Source organism: Notamacropus eugenii, chromosome 5 (assembly GCF_028372415.1).
Source record: "Notamacropus eugenii isolate mMacEug1 chromosome 5, mMacEug1.pri_v2, whole genome shotgun sequence".
Lineage (NCBI taxonomy): Eukaryota > Metazoa > Chordata > Mammalia > Diprotodontia > Macropodidae > Notamacropus > Notamacropus eugenii.
This window is the reverse complement of record NC_092876.1, coordinates 46,949,332-46,972,109: the sequence shown is the minus strand read 5'-3', so window position 1 is coordinate 46,972,109 and position 22,778 is coordinate 46,949,332. Positions and strand designations below refer to the sequence as shown.

Here is a 22,778-nt window from a genome sequence, read left to right as displayed (position 1 = left end):
AGTTTCCTCATTTATAGAATCGAAATAATAGCACCTCCCTCTCAGGACCTGTTGTGAGAATCAAATGAGGTCATATTTGTACAGTGATATACAAATCCTAGTTATTATTAATTATTCCACTGCCTCGGTCCCTAGGTTCTGTGATATTCTGTGCTAAACCATTTTAGAAACTCACCAGACTTACACCCAAAGGCCAAAACCTCACTTCAAGCAAACAAGAATTTAGGTTGAGGCCAAGTGAAAAAGAAAACTGGCCTTGGAATCCCAGCATCTACATTCTAATCCCACTTCCACCCCAAGTTGACCTCCTTATGCCTCAGTTTCCTTATCTGTAAAATGAAGGCCAGTTGGAATTGGTCTCTAAAGTCTCTCCCAGTTCTCATTCTAGGATCCTATGATGAAGTGAGGTTTTTATCTTTGGGCTGCTCTTCTTATTTGGGGATTAATTATAATAGTTAAAAATTATATAACATGTATTATGTGCTAAATATGCTACAATTATTATCTCACTTGATCCTCAAGACAATGCTGGGAGGTTGGTAATATTGTTATCACCACCATTTTACAGATGAAGAAACTGAGGTTAAGTGACTTGCCCAAGACCATACACATCTGAGGCTGGATTCAAACTCAGGTCTTCTTGATTCCAGACCCAGCACTCTAGCCACTCTATTATGATAGGGTGAATATAATGTACTATAATGATAATAAAACACCCTCACTAGAGCAAAGCTATACCTGAGAAAGTTTACTTGAAAAAAAACTTACAGTTTTTCATATCTGAATTTAAGTGAATGGTGGTTGGGAAAGCCACCAAAAATCAAATCAAATTAGAACTAGGCTGTGTTGACATTTTTAAAGCCCAAACAGAATTTTACATACTAATTCAAATCAGAAATTAACCTTTGTCTCCTATTTCATATCATTTTCATTGTTATCCCAGGAGGTTAGGAGGTGGTGGGGCATACTGTATAGAACCAAGGAACTGGCATCAGGAAGATGAGTTCGAATGCTGCCTGCCTCAGGATGCTCCTCAGCAATTTGATTCTGGGCAGGTCAGATCAACTTTCTGAGCCTCACCTTCTTTCTCTGTAAAATGAGGTCAACAATAGCACTGACCTCACAGGGTGTTTTGTAAGAATCGAAGGAGGTGAAAAAAGCCCTTTACAAACATAGAAATACTAGCTAGCATTACACAAGCCTTTCTACAATCAACAGGAAATACACTGAAGCCTCTGGCTTCCCAAAGGTCAGATACTTTGGGGAAAATGTTTTTTAGTATAAGGAAATCACTGAACTTATGACATGCCTTAAGATTTATTGGAGGAAGCCGGCATCTGAAACCATGTTGGTGAAAGTGGACCACACCTATGTCTTTGTTTGTTTGTTTGTTAAAAAATTGCCCTGAAAGGAAATTTTGCTTCCATCTTTCCATTTCTTCTCCCAGTGTCTTCTCAAATGGGAAAGACCCCTCTCCGTACCCTCACACTACGCCATCACAGGTAATCATTTCACTTAAGTCATCTCCTTCTCCTCTTGTCAAGTCTCATTTAAAAGTTCCTTCTAAGAAATCTTTCCCAGACCAACTCTGCTTCCTAAGACAGGTACAGGTAAGATCTCCAGAAGCGGTGACTGTCTGGCTCCTCATTGATTGTTCATTTCTCCTTTGGGGACGCCCCTCTCCTTTGCCCTGGATCTTCCAGACACGTCAGACAATTCACTCCGAGAGTCTCTTGTTTAAAGATCTTTCCTTCTGTCTCATCCAGTGCTTTGTACCCTTTTTTTCTCCCTCCCCAATAAATGCTGAGTAATGAGGTCACCAGCAAGACAAAGATAGCCATGGAAATATTGAAAATTTTAAAGACACTCTTTCTGCCTGGGGATAAGTTAAACAGAATTTAGAGACCTGCATGTCCAAAAAATCTCCGATGGGCGCACACCTCCACCCCAACGCACACCCTCTTCCTCACCAGCCAAAATCCAGCCTTTTTGCTCTTCTTAATTCAAAGAATCACCAAAACTAGATCACATTTGCTAAGCTCAGCTCCGAGATGCCGGCAAAAGGAGGGGAGTGGTGGAGGTCTGCCTGACTGTCTATCAAAGGACCACGGGTAAACTTGAGGGTGCAGGGTTCAAAGCCAGCTGAACCTGGCTAGGGAATGGGGGAAACCTCCTTGCTCCCCCAATGGGGCAGAGCTCCACTCTCCCACTTCCTTCCTCTATCTTTCCATCCCCCCATGACTTTAATTTCCTGGTGTAAAAAATAGCTGTCTCCAGAAGGCTCCTCTCTGCTAGCTGAAGATTTCTGTTCGCAGAGGGCTGCTGGGAGATCTGTCTGCTGACAATGAAATTCATTAGAAATAATCCACAAAGAACAAAGGTTCCCCCTGCCAAACCTCCTGTCCCGCCTTTTGGGGGTAGCTTTTTCCTGCTCGGGGGCCTAGCTAGGAAGCATCGTTCTTCCCCCTGGCATCCTCGGAAGCTTGGGTGGGGGTGGGGGAAGGTGGTCGGTGCAGTAGGAAATGGTGGTACCTGTGATGAAAGGGGGCAGCATCCCTTCTCAAGAGCTGCTTGACTGACTTGCCTCATCCCAGGCTGTGCTTCCTAGGCCCAGGCTCTGGCTGCTGTCCCTCCTGCAGCATCATCATCTCTCCGGCTCAAGGAGCCTGCGTTGTGGCTGGGGAGGCTGCGGATGACATCACTGCTCTGGTCCTCCTGCCTGCCGGCCCAGGGGAGCTGCTGCGGAAGCATCAGCAGGTCTGGGCCCGCTTCCTTAAAGGGGCAACTGCAAGGCAGGGGAGCTACTGAACCTGGCTGTGTGGGGCCAGCCACAAAAAATCCAGCAGCAGCAGCAGTAATGATACGGATGCTATTGTGTGCACGGTAAGAGACTGGCATCCAGAAATCACAGCTCACCAGGGAAAAGAGCAAAGAACACCTGAGCAACACCAGCCTTAACATAAGGTTTTGGGAGCATAAAGATGGAGAATTGTACCCTAACAAAAACCTATACAATATCAATGAAAAACAGGGTTTATCACCCTAAAGTGACTATGGTATGATTAATATTCCTGATTCCAAGAGGAATATGAAGATCCATGATGTAGGCCAAGGGTTCTGAACCTGGGGTCTGTGAACTTGGTTTTGAAACAGAGAGAGAGAGAAAGATAGATAGATAGACAGACAGACAGACAGACAGACAGATAGATAGATAGATAGATAGATAGATAGATAGAGAGATAGAGAGATGGATAGATAGATGGTTGGATAGATGGTTGAATAGATAGGTGGATAGGTAGGTAGATGGATAGATATAGATCATACATATGGAGATAAATAGATGATAGATAAATAGATGGGTGGTTGGATAGATAGGTGGATAGATGGATAGATATAGATCACATATATGAAGAGAAATAAATAATTATAACCAGTTCAATATAGTTGGTTCTTTTTGTAATCCTATGTATTTTATGCATTTAGAAACATTTTTCTGAGGAGGGATCCAGAGGCTTTACCAGACTGCCCAAGGTTCTAGGATGTACTACAAGGATAATGAACTCTGCTGTGGATGTTTTCAGAGCACACAATAGGTTTAAAATGAATGAAAAAGCATTTATTAAATGCTTACTATGTGCCTAAGTGCTTACAGAAATATTGCTGGAACAAACAGACATTAATTCCTAGAGAAATAACAAAGCCTGCCAGTATAGAGCTGCTACCGGATTTTTTGAGTTTGACCAACAATGGTTTTGATCTGCTCAGAGCCTGTGAAATGGTTAAGATCAAACTGTGTGGGAAAGGGATGAGGGATCTTTAGGTGCCTGAAAGAAGTCTAATATAATGAAAATGTCAGTTAAATCAAATGAGAGAAGGATTATTTACTGTTAATATAATGAGCAACATGATGGTTATAACAAGGGAGAAGGTGATTGAAAGTGTAAATCCTCTACAAATCAGAAAGTGGAATGGTGAGACAATATCCATGATTATCGTCTGAAAGGTTTCACGCTTGTGCATGAATCCCTAGCAACATTTTTTCCCAGTTTCATTTTTCTTTAAATTTAATTTTATAACTAAGACCTGATTAGTGCAAATAATGAATTCTATAAAGTTATAATTACATGTAGAATATGACAATTTGTTCCAGCCCAATGGAAATAACAATGAAAATTGTTAAAATCTATATTAATTTAACAAAACAGCAAAGGATTTGAAAAATACATTTCTGGTTAATTTATTACAAAATAATAGAGTAGCTATTAAAATAGGCATAAGGAAAATATTAAAATATCTTAAAATACTTTCTTTTAAAATAAAATTAAAACTTAAAAAATATAATGAAGATTACATTTAAAGATAAGCCTACACTGATGATACAATTAAAACACTGTCATTGTCTTTCAGATATTTTAGGATGTGGAGAACCTGTGGCCTCGAGGCCACATAGGTCTTGTAGGAGCTCAGGTGAAGCATTTTCACTGAGCCCAAGTTTTACAGAATAAAACCTTTTATTAAGGGGATTGTTTTGTGAAGTTTGGATTCAGTGAAATAGCCATACCTGTGACCTAGAGGGCCACATGTGGCCTCCAAGCCTCAAGTTTCCCCACCCGTACGGTGTCTTCTTTTTTAAAAAATATTTATACTTGTCTTGAGGAATGTATACGCTTATCTTCTTACACAATGAGTTGGATGACCTGGGGTCATTATCTCAAATCAGCAATATTTTAAACGCTAGCTAATAATAATAACTAACATTTACACAAATGCTTACTATATGTTTAAAAAACAAATGTTAAAATTAAAATTAATGGAGAAAAATAAAATATTAAATAAAAAAATTAGAAATGCTATGTGTCAAGTGCTGTGCTAAGCACTTTGTAATTATTATTTTATCTGATCCTCTCAACAACCCAGAGGTAGGTCCTATTATTATCTCCATTTTATAGCTGAGGAAACTGAGGCAGGCAGAGGTTAAATGACTTGCCCAGGGTCACGCAGACAGGAAGAAGTATCTGAAGCCAGTTTTCCTGTCTCAGGTCTGGTGCTCTATCCATTCTCTAACCAAGCTGCCTTGTATGTCCTTATATGTCCTGGCTGGTCTTTCTGGTAATTCTAACATTATGTAATTGAACTTGATTTTTAAAGCAGGCAGTCCAGCCAATGCGCACTTTAAAAGTTTCTTTACTGCCCACTTCATTTCCATTTTCTTTCACTTCCTTAAATAAACTTGGAGCTTTTGTCTGAATAGGCTGCCTTGCTGAGAGGAAGGTGTGTCACTGAATCCTCAGTCCCAACAGCTAAAAGATTCTCCATTTCTATTTCTACAACACAGTCCTTTCCTTGTGGTTGCTTGCAAACCACAAAAAACTGATAGAACTTTGCCCTTTTCTTTTCTTTTCTTTTGCCTGCTTTATAACATTCTGTACTCTAGATTCAAGCATTCTTACGTTGTCCTATTTTAATAGTACTTATGACCACATTCATGACATTCAATTTTATCAGTTTTGACGTATCTTTATTATCAATGTTTTCACCATCACGTTCTTAAATCTACTAGTGCTTCTTAAATTGTGAGTCGTGACCTCATTTGGGGTTGTGAAAAATCTGTAAATTTACAGTAAATTTTTTGTAAATCAGTAAAAGATTTCTGAATGTGCAACAACCAAAAATTAATAAAAAATCAAACTCGCAATGAATTCAAGATGTTTCTGGCAGTGCTTACCTGTGTGGCATTGAACAACTTCACTGCAGCTTTGGTTCTGAACACAAAGCATGAACATTTTGCCCTGTGCATGCCCTCAGGCCATGCAGCATCATTGAATGCTGCTGAAAAGGGTGGTTCTGAGTGGAAAAAGTTTAAGAAGCCCAGTCCTAGACAACTCACAAAACAATAAATCAGACCCTGATTTATAACATCTGCCAGTTTCTGAGGTGTGAATGGTCACACAGAAATTTTTATTATCAGATCTTGTGAGGGTGTGAGCTGGCTCCGGCACAGCCTTGGCTATTACCCAGTTGATGGGCTTCTAGTTTTTTTCCAGTTCTTTCTTCTTAAAAAATAAAGTTGCTACAAACATTTTCTTATATGTGGGTCCTTTCTTTTGATCTCATCTTTCTTCACATAAATTGTCACTTATCTGTTTTGCCCTGGAGTGCTCAGAGCTTGGTCAGGCATCAGAGACACTGAGCTCACATAGCTGGTCTTGATTTTGTCCTGCTACTGGATTTCAGTGACTCAGGAAGAGTGAGGATGACAGCTTTGTACAACTGTGTCTCACTTAAATCCAATTCACCTTCAAGTCAAGACATCACCTTGTGATGCCAGTGGTCTTCCTAAAAAATGGAGGACAAAAGAAATTGATTACCCAAGGACACCACACAACATATGACCCCTCCAAATATAAGCCAACTACATTTTGAATATTGTATAGAAAATACAGATTGTATTGGTCAAATACACACACACACATAGATATACACACACATACACACATAAATCATATAAGAAAATTATATATTGGCTGAGAAACAAAAAGGATACATTTAAAAATTCTGGGGTAGGAAGGGTTGGGTGGTGGTAAGGACTAGGTCATTATTGACTTAATGATAATTTAACAAGGCACTAAAAAGTACCATAACATTTACATTATCTTAATTCATTCCCTCAAAGCTTTTGACTCAATCCTACACTCATGTCTTAGTCACACACTGCAAATATATACAAGAAATCAAAGCATAGGGAGAATGCTTGATTAGTCCATGTTCTCATAGAAAGCTGTTCTTTATGTAACACATGACATCAATACAATAAGGCAACTAGGTATGTGGGCCCAGAGTCAGTAAAAAACAGTTCAAATCCAGCTTCAGACACTTGCTGGCTGTGTGACCTTGGAAAAATCACTTAACTTCTATATGCCTCAGTTTCCTCAACGATAAAATGGTGGTAATAGTAGTACCTATCCCTCAGGGCTGTTTTAAGGATCAGTGACATAGCTAGAACTATATAATACAAGCTATGATGATAATGATAATGGTGATGTCACGAACAATTAATAGAAATCAAAGCATCTTCCAGGGAGACAGTTTAAGTCCATTCTGGTTCTGTCTAGGACCCAACCCATTATCATTACTCTTTTAAAAAATTTATTTAATATTTTATTTTCCCCCGATTCCATGTAAAAATAGTTTTCAACATTCATTTTTAAAATTAAGTTCCAAATTCTTCTCCTCTCTTCCCATTCCTGCTTGTTGGAAGACAAACAATATAGTTTATACATGTATAATCATGTAAAATGTATTTCCACATTAGTCATGTTGCATTATCATTATTCTTAAACAGAACTGATTACAGCTTTCAAGTCAAAGAGGGAGTTGTACAAAAACGTTGTATTAACCACTTGATGTACATAGATAAAGAGCTGCACATTACATATCTCCACTGGAAGAACCATTACCTCTAATGATATCAAAACATCTTTTGGATTCAATGATTATCAATTTCTCAATGGCACCAAGCAGAATTGGGACTGAAGGTTTTGGACTTGAATGTGGAAGCCAAATGGAACAACTGGGTGAAGGTGACATTTACAAATACTGTCTCTTCTCTCAAGAAAGACCAATAAAGCATAGAGAGAGAAGTCAAGAGAAAACTGAGCTGAGCATATTAAAAGATTGACCACCACCCTGAAGTCAAAGTTTAATGGGAAGGACACACTTAAAATAATTGGCACTTCTGTAATACCAGTCTTCATGTATACTTTTGGAATGATAAAATGGATGATGGCAGATTTAGAAGAACCCACAAAATGTTGATAAAACATAGTGCTCATCACCCCAAGGCAGAAGAATGCTTCCTGATCAAAAAGAAAGATAAGTATTGCTTGATGTTCTGAGTTTGTTGTTGATTCATTTTTTCAGTTGCATCTGACTCTTCACATCCACATATGGGATTTTCTTGGCAAAGATTATTACTAGACTGGTTTGTCATTTCCTTCTCTGGCTCATTTTATAGATGAGGAAACTGAAGCAAACAGAGTTAAGTGACTTGTCCAGCTCACACAGCTAGTATCTGAGGTCAGATCTGAACTCAGGAAGATGAGTGTTCCTGACTATAGCCAGCAGTCTATCCACTGCAGGGTCATCTAGCTGCCCAGTGTTGTGAGAGTGCATGATAAATGCTAAAAATTTATAGGAATGCTTTTGGAACCATCAGAACTGGCTTCACAAAGCAATAGTAAAGATAGACTACAAACAAATACTGCTGGTTTTGTTAGGTGTAACCAAAAGTGGTTTAGCTCTGGACTGAGCCTATAAAACAGCTTAGATCCAAGAATGAAATTAAAATCCTCTCCCCTCCCCTGGAGACTTGCACATAAATTCCACCAAAAATATTTGTCAAAGAAGCGTCCATTGAGTCACATGGATGTATTTATAAAAATAGAAGGGTTTAAGATAGTGATTCAAGATCGAGTCATGGTCATCAGAAATTACAGAAAGTTTATTCTTAAGGGGATTGAAATTATTCATAGATGTTAATTTTATAAAATTTAACATCTACCAGATGCCGATAATAGATAGAACCCTGGACTTGAAATCAGGAAGACACCTCTTCATGATTTCAAATATGGTCTCAGACATTTACTAACTGTATGACCCTGGGCAAGTCACTTAACCCTGTTTGCCTCAGTTTTCTCATCTGTAAAATGAGCTGGAGATGCAAATTGTAATCCAGGATCTTTGCCAAGCAAACCCTGAATGGTGTCAAGAAGATTCAGACATGACTGAAACGAGTGAGCAGCAAAAGATACCTAGAAAGACACAGTCAGGAGGCTGAATTTAAGCACCTGGAGTTCTCCATCCTTTACAAGTGAATGATTGACATATCCCCTGAGTACAAATGCAAACCCCCAAACACCCTTGAGAATTCAACAAGAAAGCTGTATTAGAACCAGAGCACCATTATAGACAGAACTATTGGATTCAATTGCCCAGCTATAGCATTGATCCATGAAATTTTAATTTTTTCAAAAAAATAAACAAGAATTTCTTTTCTTTTTCCTTTCTCTGCAAAAGAAAAAGAAAACCCTTGTAACAAATACATACATATACATACATATATATATATATATATATGTACATATATATATATGTAGTCAGGCAAAACAAAGTCCTGTATTGGCCATCTCTCTCTCTCTCTCTAGCGATATATATAAAATTTTACATAGATATAGATGTATTTACATTTATGGGCAACTAGGTGATACAGCAAATAGAGCGCTGGGCCTAGAGCAGCAAGACTCATCTTCCTGAGTTCAAGTCTGTCCTCAGGTACTTACTGGCTGTATGACTGTGGGCAAGTCATTTAACCCTGTCTACCTCAGTTCCTCATTCACAAAATGAGCTGGAGAAGGAAATGGCAAACCATTCCAATATCTTTGGCAAGAAAACCCCAAATGGGAATCCAATGAAGAGTTAGGCACGATGGAATAGCAAGAATATATATACATATATAAAATTTTATACCTAAATCTCTTTATATATACATATATACACATATATGTATATATGTACATATATATTAAAGAATAGTATTTTTAATAGATGTCTCCAAACCAAGTACTCATTTAATGGAGGAGCTGTCCAAAGAAGAAGTGCTTGGAAGGGAAACAGATTAGAAATGCATTCTTAACCGAGCAAGGAAAAGAGACAACTACAAAAGATAAAATAGACAATTTTGTTTACAGGAAACTGAAAAGTTTCTGCACAAACAAATTTAATGTATACAATAAGGGAAGTAGTTGAATGAGGAAAAAAATCTTTGTATCAGATTTCTCTCATAAGGGTTTCATATCCAAGATAATAAACAATTAGCATTGGGTCTGCCTGCTTCAGGTCTCATTCCCACTGGAATCCACTGTCCATGGAGTCAAAGTGATTTTCCTAAAGCTCAGGTTGGGTCATTTCACTCCCTTATTCAAAGAACTCTAGTGGCTCCCTATTGCTTCCAGTCTCCTTTTAACTTTCCAGTGTTCTTATACCTTGCTTCCTGACCCTTACCTGGCCTCCTCCTAGAAACAAAACACCCACTTTCTCTCAGCTCTGGGCATTCTCTCTGACTGTGCCTCCCATGCCTGGAATTCTCTCTCTTTTGCTCTACCTATTGACCACCCTGGCTTCCTTTAAGTCCCAACTAAGATTCCATCTTTTGCTGGAAGCCCTCTTCAACCATTCTTTGTTCCAGTGCCTTTCCTCAGTTAATTCTTTCCTATCTATCCTGTATAGAACTTGCTTTGTACGTATTTATTTGCCTGTTGTCTCCCTCATGAGACGGTGAGCTCCTTGAGGGTAGGCACTGTCCTTTGCCTCCTTTTGTGTACCCAATGCTTAGTACATTGCCCTGGCACATAGTGGGGACAAAATAAATGTTTATTGATTGATTGAAATTATGATCCAACTGACATCAATACAATTCATTTTTAACAAACATGTTACATCAAGACAAATAGTTAAAAGTATATTCAGTGCAATCACCCAGACTAACTTTTCCCATAACTCTCCAGCACTACATTGGAGTCAATAGAGTGTAAGACCATTTATATGGTATGTAAAGGTGCCCTACCTCTACTTCGGAATTGTAATTACTGTTTATTTTATGGATTGCTGGGCTATCTAGAATTGGTTACCTACTCTTGGTATGAAATCTCTCCAGGATCCAAAAGGACATGTCCACACTGAGTCTGCAGCTAGATATGGGACAAAACACATCTGGATGGTGCTTGCTACCTCCATGATTAAAAGTCAAAGATAAATCCTTGATGCCTGGATGTCTCAAACTCTGTAGGATATGACTTCAATAGTATGGAGAACAGCTATTTTCTCCTCTCTACTATATCTTTTCTTCTTTTTAAAATTCTTGCGTCTGAGAGGTGCCCCCTTACTCTATGTCTCCACACTACCTCCTGGGCCAGGATGGTCAGAACTGTTTCTCCAATGAGGCTCTCTGGTCCACAGATATCGTGAGATCATGGTGGTCCTCTACAGATACTCCTCACACACTTGAATGTAGCTTGGGTTTTAAATATGCTACTCTTAGGTGTGATTTGGATTGGCAAGGAGAATGATGATTTGCCTTTGTGAGGGGCAGAGTGGATGCAAGAGTTTGTTGAGAAGAGATATTTTGTCCTTTCTGCTGGGGAAATTCCCCAAAGTCTCTGTGGAGGCAAGATGGAAATCTAAGGACATGTTGTAGACTCCACTCCATCACTCTTTGCCTTCCAAGGTCTTCCTTCTCTCTCCATGAGTCTCCCTGAAGAAACTCTGGAACTGAGGTGTCTTTGTCTTGGAGAAGGAATGAAGAATGTCTCCTATCTCCAAAGCTCTTGTACCAACTCCCCTCCCTCAGGAAGGAACAAAGGAGGTCATTAGTCTCCCTATAAGTCTGGAATCACACCTAAATGGCAGTGCACAAAAAAAAACCAAAACAAAGCAAAAAACCCTTTTGGAAACCTAGATTCCATTAACAGTTAGTAAATACTCACACCATATTCAAGGCCACCACATCATAGACACTAAACACTTTTTGACTGATTGATACAAGGATGAATTAGATGTGATATGAAAGACAGTTTCAATTCTGCCAATCTACATTTGATTGTGTTTGGAGACGTAACTAGGATAAGGTGACTTGAACTTTTCCCCAGGGTACCAATCAATTGATCAACCAATAAATATTTATTAAGCACCTACTATGTGCCTGGTACCTTTCTACCACAGTGTAGAAGATGCTGACAGTCTCTACATTCCTTCAACTGTATATTGTGTTTTGCACCTTGCTAGTAAGAATAAATTAAATTACCAACACATAGTACACGTTTCTTCCTCCCAGATGCGTTACTGTGGCATAGATTAGCTCCCCCATTCTAGTCTTGTTGTACTTCCAACCTTTCTGTCTCCCCTTCCAATTCAATTTGTCTTAGAAAGTATATTGGAAGGCACTTTCCTTAATGCTTGCCCTCAGAATCCCTGATTATGTTCCACTGAATTTGACTTGGGTATTGAAAAAATACCATTTACAGTTCTGATTGTGGCTGACTCCCCCCTCCCTCCTGGGAAGAGAAAAAAAAGGAATCCATTTCTATCAGGAAATCCTGGTCAGGATGAAATGAGAAACGAACAGGCTCACCTGTGATCTTGTAGTTGCTCACAAGGTGGCGCCCTAGGGACACATTTGTTTGTAAATTTCTGTTGACACTTGCCCCTTTCATGCTTAGAATTTACTTAGTCTATAAAAAAAGCTGATGAGTTAGAAGCATTTAACTACATTTTTTATTCTTCTTCCAGGACCCCACACACTCATACACACGCACACAAGGTTCTTCATCTCCTAGGTCAGTTTCCTCTTTGACTTTAGACACATCTCACATAAACTTTTTAATTAATAAAATAATCTGTGTAGCAAATGTGATTTACTATCTCCTATTAGAATATGTTGAGTATGGAAATAATAATGATATAATAATAGCTAGCAGTTAGATAGTTCTTTAAGCCCTATAAATATTATCTCACTTGATCCTCACAACCATCCTGGGAAGCAAATGACAAAAAAGAGCATGATTTTGTTCAATTAACAAAGCTACTGCAAGAAAATGAAACCTTTCTTGGTTTTACACACACATACACATAACACATACACATATACACACACCTAAACACGCATGTAGATTATGACACCCATTTTATAGATGAGAAAATGGAGGCAGATAGAAGTTAAGTGACTTATCCCAGGTCACACAGCTAAAAAGGTTAAATTTGAACTGAGGCCTCCCTAACTTAATGTCTTATGTACTATGCCACCTATGGTATTTTCCATTGCTATTGCATTTCCGTTATTTATGTTTGTTGTTGAATCATTTTTTAGTTGTGTCCAATTCTTCGTGACATCATTTGGATTTTCTTGGCAAAGATGCTGGAGTGTTTTGTCATTTACAGATGAGGAAACTGAGGCAAACAGGGTTAAGTGATTTGCCCAGGGTCACTTTGCAAATTAGTGTCTGAGGCCAGATTTGAACTCAGGAAGATGAGTCTTCCTGACTCCAGGCCTGGTGCCACTATGCACTATGGCTCCACCTAGTGGCCCCTGCCTCTATAGCCCTCCAGATTCTCCATGCATTATTTTTCTCCCTTTTCTATGACTCCAAACCAAGATAGTCTCAGAACCTCAGAGGCCAACTAGTCCAACCCAGATCTGATCAAGAATTCCCTCTCTTACTTCATTCAGCCTTCACCCCAAATCCTCCAGGGAAAGTGAGTAGCCCTTTACCCTATGTGGCCCTTCCTATTTTTATGGAATTCTACTGGCTAGGAAGCCCACACCAGTCCCAAATCATCCTCTGTGTATTTCATCCTATATTCCTTGTTCTTCCCTTTGGGAGCTAAGCAGAGCAAGGTGAATCTCTCTTCCATTTGTCAGTCCTTCTAGTCTTTGAAGACAACGGCCATGTCCAGGCCTGAAACTTCTCTTCTCCCCAGCTCCATATCCCCTGTATCACAACTTTAGGAAGTAAGTGTTATTATATCCCCATTTTACTGATGAGAAACCTGTAACTTGCCCAGAGCCACACAACTAAGGACTGGAGGTCAGACTGGAACTCCGGTCTTCCTGTCTCCACGCCCAGCACTCAATCCACTGAGCCATTTCTGTCTCAGTACCTCAGGGCTAAAACTAGTTTAGATTAGGACTAGAAAGGTAGGTTTGTAAATCATCTCCTTAGAAATGGTAACTGAGCTTATTAGGATGATCACTGAGAGAAAATAGATGATTAGGATAGAGCCCAGGCCAATGGGAGAAAGATGATTCCCGTAAGGGTCCATAAAAGAAGCAAAGAAGTCAAGGGAGGAGAGAACAGGCCACAGTTTTCCCACCCCTGGTTCTAGGAAGAGGGAATAGTTAACAGTTTGAGAAGTTGCTGCAGCCAATGAAAATGGAGAAAAGGGCAGTTGAGATTGTTGGTAACATTACAGACAGTAGCTTCAGCACAATGGTGTGGGGTGAAGCCATATGGGAAGACATTACCAGAGTTGGAATTCCATTGAGCTGCACTGCTCCTCACTCCCTTTTACCACTTACAGCTTGTCTCCTTACCTCCCATTACTCAGTAACCTCTTCTCCTTCGAGATTCGCTCATTCCTTGTCTACCACTCAATCAAAATTCCAGTGGTCATTGTCTAGGAGAGCCCCAATTCATTTCCGTTCCTTCCTTAATGAGTTCTGTACACAGTTCTTAATTTTTCTCCCCTTCCTAACTCCTGCCCTCAAGTAGGAGACTTCAACATTCGATATTGACTCTCCTTCATGCACCCTAACCTTCCAGTTCCCCAACCTATTCATTTTCCATGACCTATTCCTCTACCTACCTCAGCCGGTCAGTAGAACACAAAGATGCTCATATCCTTGATCTTATCATCACCTACACAGGCACCATTTCCATGTTCAAGAATTACAATATATCTGATCTGCCTCCATCTTCCCTAAACAAACCTTACAGTGACCCCTTCAACTGTTAGTTCCCTCCCAGACCATCACCCTGGCACTAGTCACTATCTCCTCTTTTCCCTATCTTGATCCCTTGGTGAACCAATTGAACTCTGCTTTGTCTTCTTTTGAGGTCTCAGCCTCCTTATCATACTACCAATTGCATTTTGCCAAGCCTCAGGCTTGGATCACTCCTATGGTCTGCTGTCTTTACTCCTATGCATTTGCTGCTGAACAGTGGTGGAAAAAATCATGCAACCATTCTCACTAGGTCTTTGACAGATTTATGTTGCACAATCTCAGCTGGGCCCTACTGCTGGTAGGCAATCTTTTTACACCTCCCTTATCAATTCACTCTCCCATTCTCCACACTGGTTCTTCCAAACCCTTTCATCCCTCTTCAAAACCCAAGGGCCTGCCTCCCACCAATAAAGCAAGCAGTCACATAGAGGTCAGATCAGAAGAAATGGTACAAGTACACTGTGAAGGTCTCTCTGAAGAACTTTAATATTGATCGTGAGACATAGGAGACATGAACATAGGACCTCCAGGCATGGTGTCCTGGCATCAAAGAAGGCTCTGTGCTCTCTGAGCAAAGCAGATTGTGGTAGTACAAAAGGAAGTGTGAGATGCACAAATCTAGAGACATATCTGTCCCAAATGTTGAAATGGATTTGTTGTGCCTAACCTGTGGTAGAGCCTTCCAAGTTTATATTGGACTGATCAGCCACAGTTGAATATACTGTACCTTGACTTCGACATGGCAATGTCATTGGTCCTCTTCAGGTAAGGAGGATGAACATCCCCCTACTTTCTCAGCTGAGAATCTTGCCTCAGACTTTACAGAAAAATTGAGGCCATGAGATCCCTCTTCACCCTTCTTCTTCATCTTCTATCACTCAGATGCTTTTTGCCCCTACCTCCTCCACGCCTATCTCACGTGAAGAGACAACCTTGCTCCTTACCAAGGCAAACTCCTATACCCGCACAAGTGGTTCCATTCTCCTCCAACAGACTGGCAAATCTGTTATCCCCTCTATCTCACTTATCTTCCATCTTTCCTTCTCTACTGCTCTTTTTCTATTGATTACAAACACGCCCAAGTCTCCCCATCCTCAAAAATCCTCACCTGACCCTTCTATCCCTGCTAACTATTATCCTATATCTCTTCTGCCCTTTAAGGCTAAAACTCCTTGAGGTCATATATAATAAGTGCTTTCCCTTGTTTTTCTCTGTCTTTTCTTCACCCTTTACAATCCAGCTTCTAACTGTTCTTGCCAAAGTTCCCAATGAACCCTTAACTGCCAAATTCAATGGCCTTTTCTCAGTTTTCATTCTTCTTGACCTTTGATTCTGTTGGTCACCCTATTCTCTTTGATACTGTCTAGATTTTGGGGACAACCCTCTCTCCTGGTTCTCCTCCTGCTTATCAAACCAATCTTTTTGCTGGGTCTACATCCAGGTCATGTCCCCCAAACTTAGGTGTCCCACAAGGCTCTTTCTGGTTCCCTCTTCTCTTCTTCCTCTGTACTACTTCACTTGGTGCTCTTATCAGCTTCCTTGGATTTAATTATCATCTATCTCTATGCTGATGATCAAATCCAGCTGTACTACCTCAAGGTTTCTGCTGACCTCTACTTTCTCATCTCCAACTATCTCTCAGACATCCTGAACTGGGTGTTCAGGAGACATCTTAAACTAAGCATTTTTAAAAGAGAACTCATCATCTTTCCCCCATTCCAAACCTTCCAGTTACAATTGAGTTCAACACTTTCCTCCCAGTGCCTCAAGATCTCAAGATAGGAGTCATCCTGGACCCCTCACTATCTGTTGCCCTACCCTCATCCAAGCTGTTGTATTACCTCTTCAATACTCCCCTTTCTCTCCTCTGACCCTGCTCCAACCCTAGCACAGACCCTCATCATCACCTCATGCCTGGACTATTGTAGTAGCTGCTGATGGGTCTGCCTGCCCAAAGTCTCTCCCTACTCCAGTCCAACCTCCTTTCAACCACCAAAGAGATTTTCCTAAAGCCCAGGATCCAACCATGTCACCACTTATTCCATAAGATTCAGTGATTCCCCATCACTTCTAGGATCAAATGCAAAGTGCTCTGCTTAGTTTCAAAGCCCTTCATAACCAGCACCTTTCCAGTCTTTTTATGCCTTACCCCTCCTCAAGTATTGTTCATTTCAGTGTCACTGGCCCCTTTTTTGTTTTAGGAACAAGACCCTCCATCCCTCAGCTCTGGGCATTTTCTCTGTCTGCCATGATGGGAATGCTCTCCCTCCTCACCTCAGCCTCCTACTTCCTTGACTTCCTTCAAGTCCCAACTAAAATCCCATCTTCTACAGGAAGACTTTCGCAATCCCTCTTATTTCCAGTACCTTACATCTCTTAATGATTTCCTCTTTGTTCTGGAGGAAGCTAGGTGGCTCAGTGGAGAGAATGTTGGGCCTGGAGTCAGGAAGTTCAAATTTGGCCTCAGACAATTCCTAGCTGTGTGACCCTGGGCAAGTCATTTATTCTCTGTTTGCTTTAATCCGCTGGAGAAAGAAATGTCAAACCACTCTGGTATCTTTGCTAAGAAAACTTCACAAACAGTCTTGGCGTTTTATGGTCCATGGGATCATGAAGAGCTGGACACAACAATAACAATGTTTATCCTGTATGTAACTTATTTATATGTATCTTTTCTACTCTTGTTCTCATTAGAGTGTGGCAGGCTACCTCTTTTTGCCTTTTTTTTTTTTTTTTGGTATGCCCAGCATAGTCACAGTAGGCATTTAATAAATGCTTAATGCTTGATTGGCTAATGACTTGTCAAATCTTTTAAGTTAAAATTGGTGAGATGGAGGGAAAGCCCTGTGGGGAAAATGGGGGTTCCAAGTAATAAAGAGAGAAATGTGTTTTGTATTTTTTGGTAATTTCAAATACATTCCAAAGCATACCTATTAGATTGCCTTTGAACCTATAGGGAAATTAAGCAAGAGATGTCAGCTTCTGTGTATGTGTGTAGGTGCAGCTGTCCCAGAGTGCACCTTTCTAGGACTGTATCTGGTCTAACATCAGACAAACCCATATCCACTTCATCTATAATATATATGTATATTTTATTATATATTATATATAGGATACAGTGTGTATCTATATATATTATATATGGCATATATATAGTATGTATGGTATATATTATACTATATAATATATAAATGGATGTATATATGAGTGTGTAGAATCATACACATATATACACATATGACTGTGTATATGAGAAGTGTCTATGAGTGTATATATACACACATATACATATATGAGCTGTGTATATATGATTGTGCATATACATATGTGAGCATGTGTATATATGAATGTAAATATATACACATATACATATTTGGGTCCATATATACTCATTTAGGTATATATGTATATGTGTACATATACACTCAGAATATACGATTCATATTACAGGAGCATATATGATACATATTTTAAAAGATGAAGAAATATATCTCATTATATTAGTGTATATATCTTTAAAATGAAAACAGCAATAACACCTACCTCACCCAAAATCATGTGGGTAAAGTGCTTGACAGACTTGGATCGTTACGTGTCTACTGTTAGTACGATCATCTCTAAGGTAGAGCATTTGCACTATTAAGGTTTTTTCCCTTGAAGTAGGCCAGAAGGACCAGGCTTTCTTCTTCCCCTGGCTAGTGCTTTCCACACACTGAGTGGAGCTGAGATGCAGAGGGAGCTCCGTTCCCATGTGCACTTGGCCAGGCCCCCGGGAGGGTGGCTTTGGGGATCACTCTGCTCCACAAATCTTCCAGTCCCTCCTGCTCTGTTGTCCTGACTGGATGAGGGCCTTTTGGTCGGGTCCTTCATCAAGGCAGCCTCAGACAGCACATTCATCTCCTTCTCTGCTTCCAGCTTCATGTGGGCCTCAGCCTTTCAGTGTCCAACACACAGACACCTCATTATTTACTCTGCTTGAATGGGGACTCTTTCTGTTTCTTGGAAACTCCTCTCAAGGGCTCCATAATCCCTTTCTCTGAGGAAAACAGTCACTCCTGCTGAGTGAAACTCCTCCAATAGCACCGACACAGACAGTGTTGTTCTCTTTCTTGAAGAGAATTTTTTTTTAAACTTCATCTAACTTGTTTTTTTCAGCTCTGCTCAATGGATCTGGCTTGTCCATTCAGAAGCCACCTGGTTAGCAGCCGCTGTCTTTTTCAAGTGAAATTAGATTCTTTACTCGAGGGCTACGAGAGTGGAGGCAACGGACCCCATTAATTGGGAAGACAAGCATTGGGGCCAGGGCAAGGAGCCTGGGGAATCCAGCAGGAGGCTGGGGAGCCCAGAGATCAGGTTGGCAGAGACTGAACATGTTGGAGGCTGCACAAAACGAGAGGGAGCTTCCTACACTCGCCTGCAAAAAGGCAGAGCCCTTGGAGGATGATTTGCTTCTCACATTTCAGTCTTGGACAAGACCAGTTACTGGAGTCATTCTTTGTCTTTGTTGTTGAGTTGTTTCAGTCATGTTCTTGACTTTCTGTGACCCCATTTTAGGGTTTTCTTGGCAAAGATACTGGAGTGGTTTGCCATTTCCTTCTCCAGCTCATTTTACAGATGAGGAAACTGAGTGAAGTGACTTGTCCAGTATCTGAGGTCAAATTTGAACTCAGGTCCTCTTGACTCCAGAGTTGGTGCTCTCTCCACTGTGCCACCATTTGCCCATTCTTTGTCTTAATTCTAAAAGGTAGGAGGAAGTAACCAGAAATTTTATTCCATTCTGTTGTGTTCAACAAAGATTTACTAAGTAGCTGCTATGTGCTAGGCACCAGGCTAAGCACAACACAAAGATAAAAATAAAAGCAGTGTCTGCCTTCAAGGAATTTACCTTCTGGAGTGAGGGCGGCAGAGGTAGAGAATCACATGTACAGAGACAGGTCAATGCAAATCTGTGCAGAGGAGTTTGGGAAAGAGTGGGAGAGGATTAATGACTGGGGAGGGAAGATCAGGAAAGGTTTCTTGTTTGAGGCAGCAGCTGAGTCTTGAAGGAAGCCAGGGAATCTAAGACAGAGGGAAGGAAGGGGAGTGTCCTAGATACAGGTGACCGCCTGTCATGATTGTCTATAACAAGGAGGCCAGTTTGTCTGGTACATAGTTATATAAGCAGTAGGAATGGGCAACGTCTGGAAAGGCAGACTAGAGCCAGACTATGACAGGTCTTAAGTATCAAGTGAAAGAATTTAACTTATCATAGAAGCAATCGAGAGCCATTGAAGCTTCGTGTACAGGGGAGTGCATTGTCGTATATATATGTCTAATGCTGGCCAATTTCTGCCTCCTCAAGTCTTTTTAAAAATCTAATTTTTTTATTATATTTTAAGTTCCAAACTGTTTTCCTTCTTGCCCTACCCGACACTAGAGAAGACTGTTGTTTGACACATAGACAGATCATATTTTGCATACTTCTGTTTATCAATTAATTCTCTGGAAGTGGATAGCAATTTTTCGTAGGTCTTGAATATTTATTATACTCAAAATAGCTCAGTTCAGTTATTCTTTGAACAATATTGTGTTAACAGTATCCAGTGTTCTCTTATTTTACTCTTAATTCATGCAAGTCTTTACATGTTTTTCTAAAGTTAATCTGCTCATCCAAGGCAGATAGAAAACTTTATGGGCTTTATGGAACCCATATTCTGGTTGGTAAGTGACATATAAAAATACTAATCATAGTAATATACAAAATAATATGTACATATGTAAGAAATGCATGAAAGTTACAAGCAAAGTGCTATGTGAAGTCTGCTAGGAAAGAGGTCATTTATTTGTGGAAAGTCAAAAAAAGAATAGTGGAGGAAGTAGTATTTTAAGTGAGTTTTAAAGGGTGGGTATGGGACAGCAAGGTGGTGCAGTGGATAGAGCACCAGTGCAGGAGTCAGGAGGACCTGAGTTCAAATCTCACCTCAGACACTTGACACTCACTAGTTGTGTGACCTTAACCCCAATTGCCTCATCTTGGGTCATCTCCAGTCATCCTGATGAATATCTGCTCACTGGATTCAGATGGCTCAGGAGGAGAAGTGAGGCTGGTGACCTGCACAGCCCTCCCTCACTCAAAGCAAAGTCAAGTGCAAGTCATGTCATCATTTCTCTGATGGCATAGTCTTCTTCAGCAACGAAGGACAAACACACACACACAGGGGAGTGATATAGTCACACCTGTGCTTTAGGAACATCAGTGTGACAGCTGATGTGAGGGACAGACTATAGAGGAGAGAGAATTCATATAGGGAGACCAACCTGGAAGCTATTTTAAGAGTCCAAATGAGAGGACACACTACCCTTCCAATATCAGTTGATTAATGAGCACCTACTGAGGTAGCTATGTGTTGTTGTGGATGGAGCACTGGGCTTGGAGTCGGGAAGACTTATCTTCCTCAGTTCAAATCCAGCCTCAGACCCTTACTTTGTGACTCTGTGCAAGTCACTTAACTCTGTTAGCCTCAGTTCCCTTATCTGTCAAATGAGCTAGAGAAGGAAATGGCAAAGCACCCTAGTATCTTTGCCAAGAAAACCCCAAACAGGGTAATGGAGAATTGGACACAACTAAACAACAAGCACCTACTATGTGCCAGGCATTTTTCTAAATGCTAGGGATGCATAAAGAGGCAGAAAGTAGACCCTGCAATCTGATGGGGATACAACATACAAATAGGTATGAAGGGAGCTACATACAGGATAAAGAAGAAATAATTGAGAGAAGGAAGGCACTGGAATTAAGAGGGGTTAGGAAACACTTCCTGTGGAAGGAAGGATTTTAATTGAGACTTGAAGGAAGCCATAGAGATCAGTAGTCAGAGCAGAGAAGGAAGCATATTCCAGGCACAGGGGCAGCCAGAGAAAATACCCAGAGCCAGTCACCACATTGAGGAGTATATGTTGAGGGCAACACCTTGCCCTCATTGATTATAAGAGTACCCTCCTGGTGAAGTAATCATATAGCACTCAGGACTCTGCTCAGTAGACACACAGCAGGTTACTTTAAGTTTGAAGTACTTTGGAGCAGAGTGCCCACTCAATATTCTAGCTTGCAAGCCCCTATCAGTGTATTACTTTTACTAAGCTGGCCAACAGGGATGCTGTATGTCAAAGGAAATGGCATTTGACCAAATAGGATAGCAAATTAAGTAACAGGAAGACGTTCCTCCTACTCAGAGGAGCACGTTCACCCATAGGTTACCTTCCATGACAACAGTGGGAGATTTTGCTCATGAAAACAAAGGAGGAGATGAGAACACATGTTAACATGCGGCTTAGCTATGTGTGTGGACAGCACTCCCATAGGAATAGGCATGGCCAGGGACAGGTACCTCACACCTTGGCGCTTCAGAGCCACAGATGTTCTCTGACGATATCACTGCTGATTTCCACAGTTGTCTGAGGTTGCTGAGGTCGCTGAGGTCACTGAGGTCGCTGAGGTCGCTGAGGTCATTGAGGTCACTTCGCTTTCTGCCTCTGTGGGTCCCTTGCTGGGATGTTTCCTGAGCTAATCTCTGCTATCCTAGGCTGGTCTTTGCTCTTCAGCCTTTTTTGGTCATCAGATGAGATTGTATCTGTAAAAAGCACTTAGCTCGGTATGTGGTAGGTGGCAAAGAAATGCTTATTTTTCTCTCCCTCCCCTCCCCTCCCCTGCCTTGCCTTGCCCTCATCTCTTCTCTTCCCTTCCCAACAAGCACATTTCAGTCAAGCAAGCAACTATTGAGCCCACACGCTGTGCTCACTTTTTTTGATTTATACATTTTTTTGATTGATAGGCACTACGTTCCAGGCACTGTGCTAGGCACTGAAGATAGAGACAAACATGAAACAATCCCAGCCACATTTATCAGAGGACGCCATCTACACTCTGTGTGTTTTATATATGTATTCTATTACACATGTATGTATACACATATATACAAATGTACATATGTGTGTACACATACACACATATAAACATGATGAACCTTTTCTTTGTCAGAGAAAGTTACTTCTGTCAGTCTTCCATGGTCTGGGAGCCCAATTCAGCCAGCCTACCTGTTTTGTATGGTTTAGGAGCTAAGAACAGTTTTTACATGTAAATGTAGTTTGCTAACCCCTACCCAGAGGATAGGAGGCCTTTGGGCAGCCAGTTAAAGCCAGAAGAAGCCCTTAGGCTCAGATTAAATCTATTTTTTTGAGCAACCCT

At 40.6% G+C, this 22,778-nt stretch overlaps 1 protein-coding gene across 2 annotated transcripts in view; it reads right to left on the bottom strand.

The window, feature by feature from the left end:
- Positions 1-2,705, bottom strand: part of SLC45A1 (solute carrier family 45 member 1) — a 42,950-nt gene extending 40,245 nt beyond the window's left edge. For both annotated transcript variants that reach the window (XR_011966990.1, XM_072608764.1), the window contains exon 1: positions 2,533-2,705. The gene's annotated coding sequence lies outside the window, so the exon portion shown is untranslated. The remainder of the gene's footprint in view (positions 1-2,532) is intronic.
- Between the last annotated feature and the right edge of the window lie 20,073 nt (positions 2,706-22,778).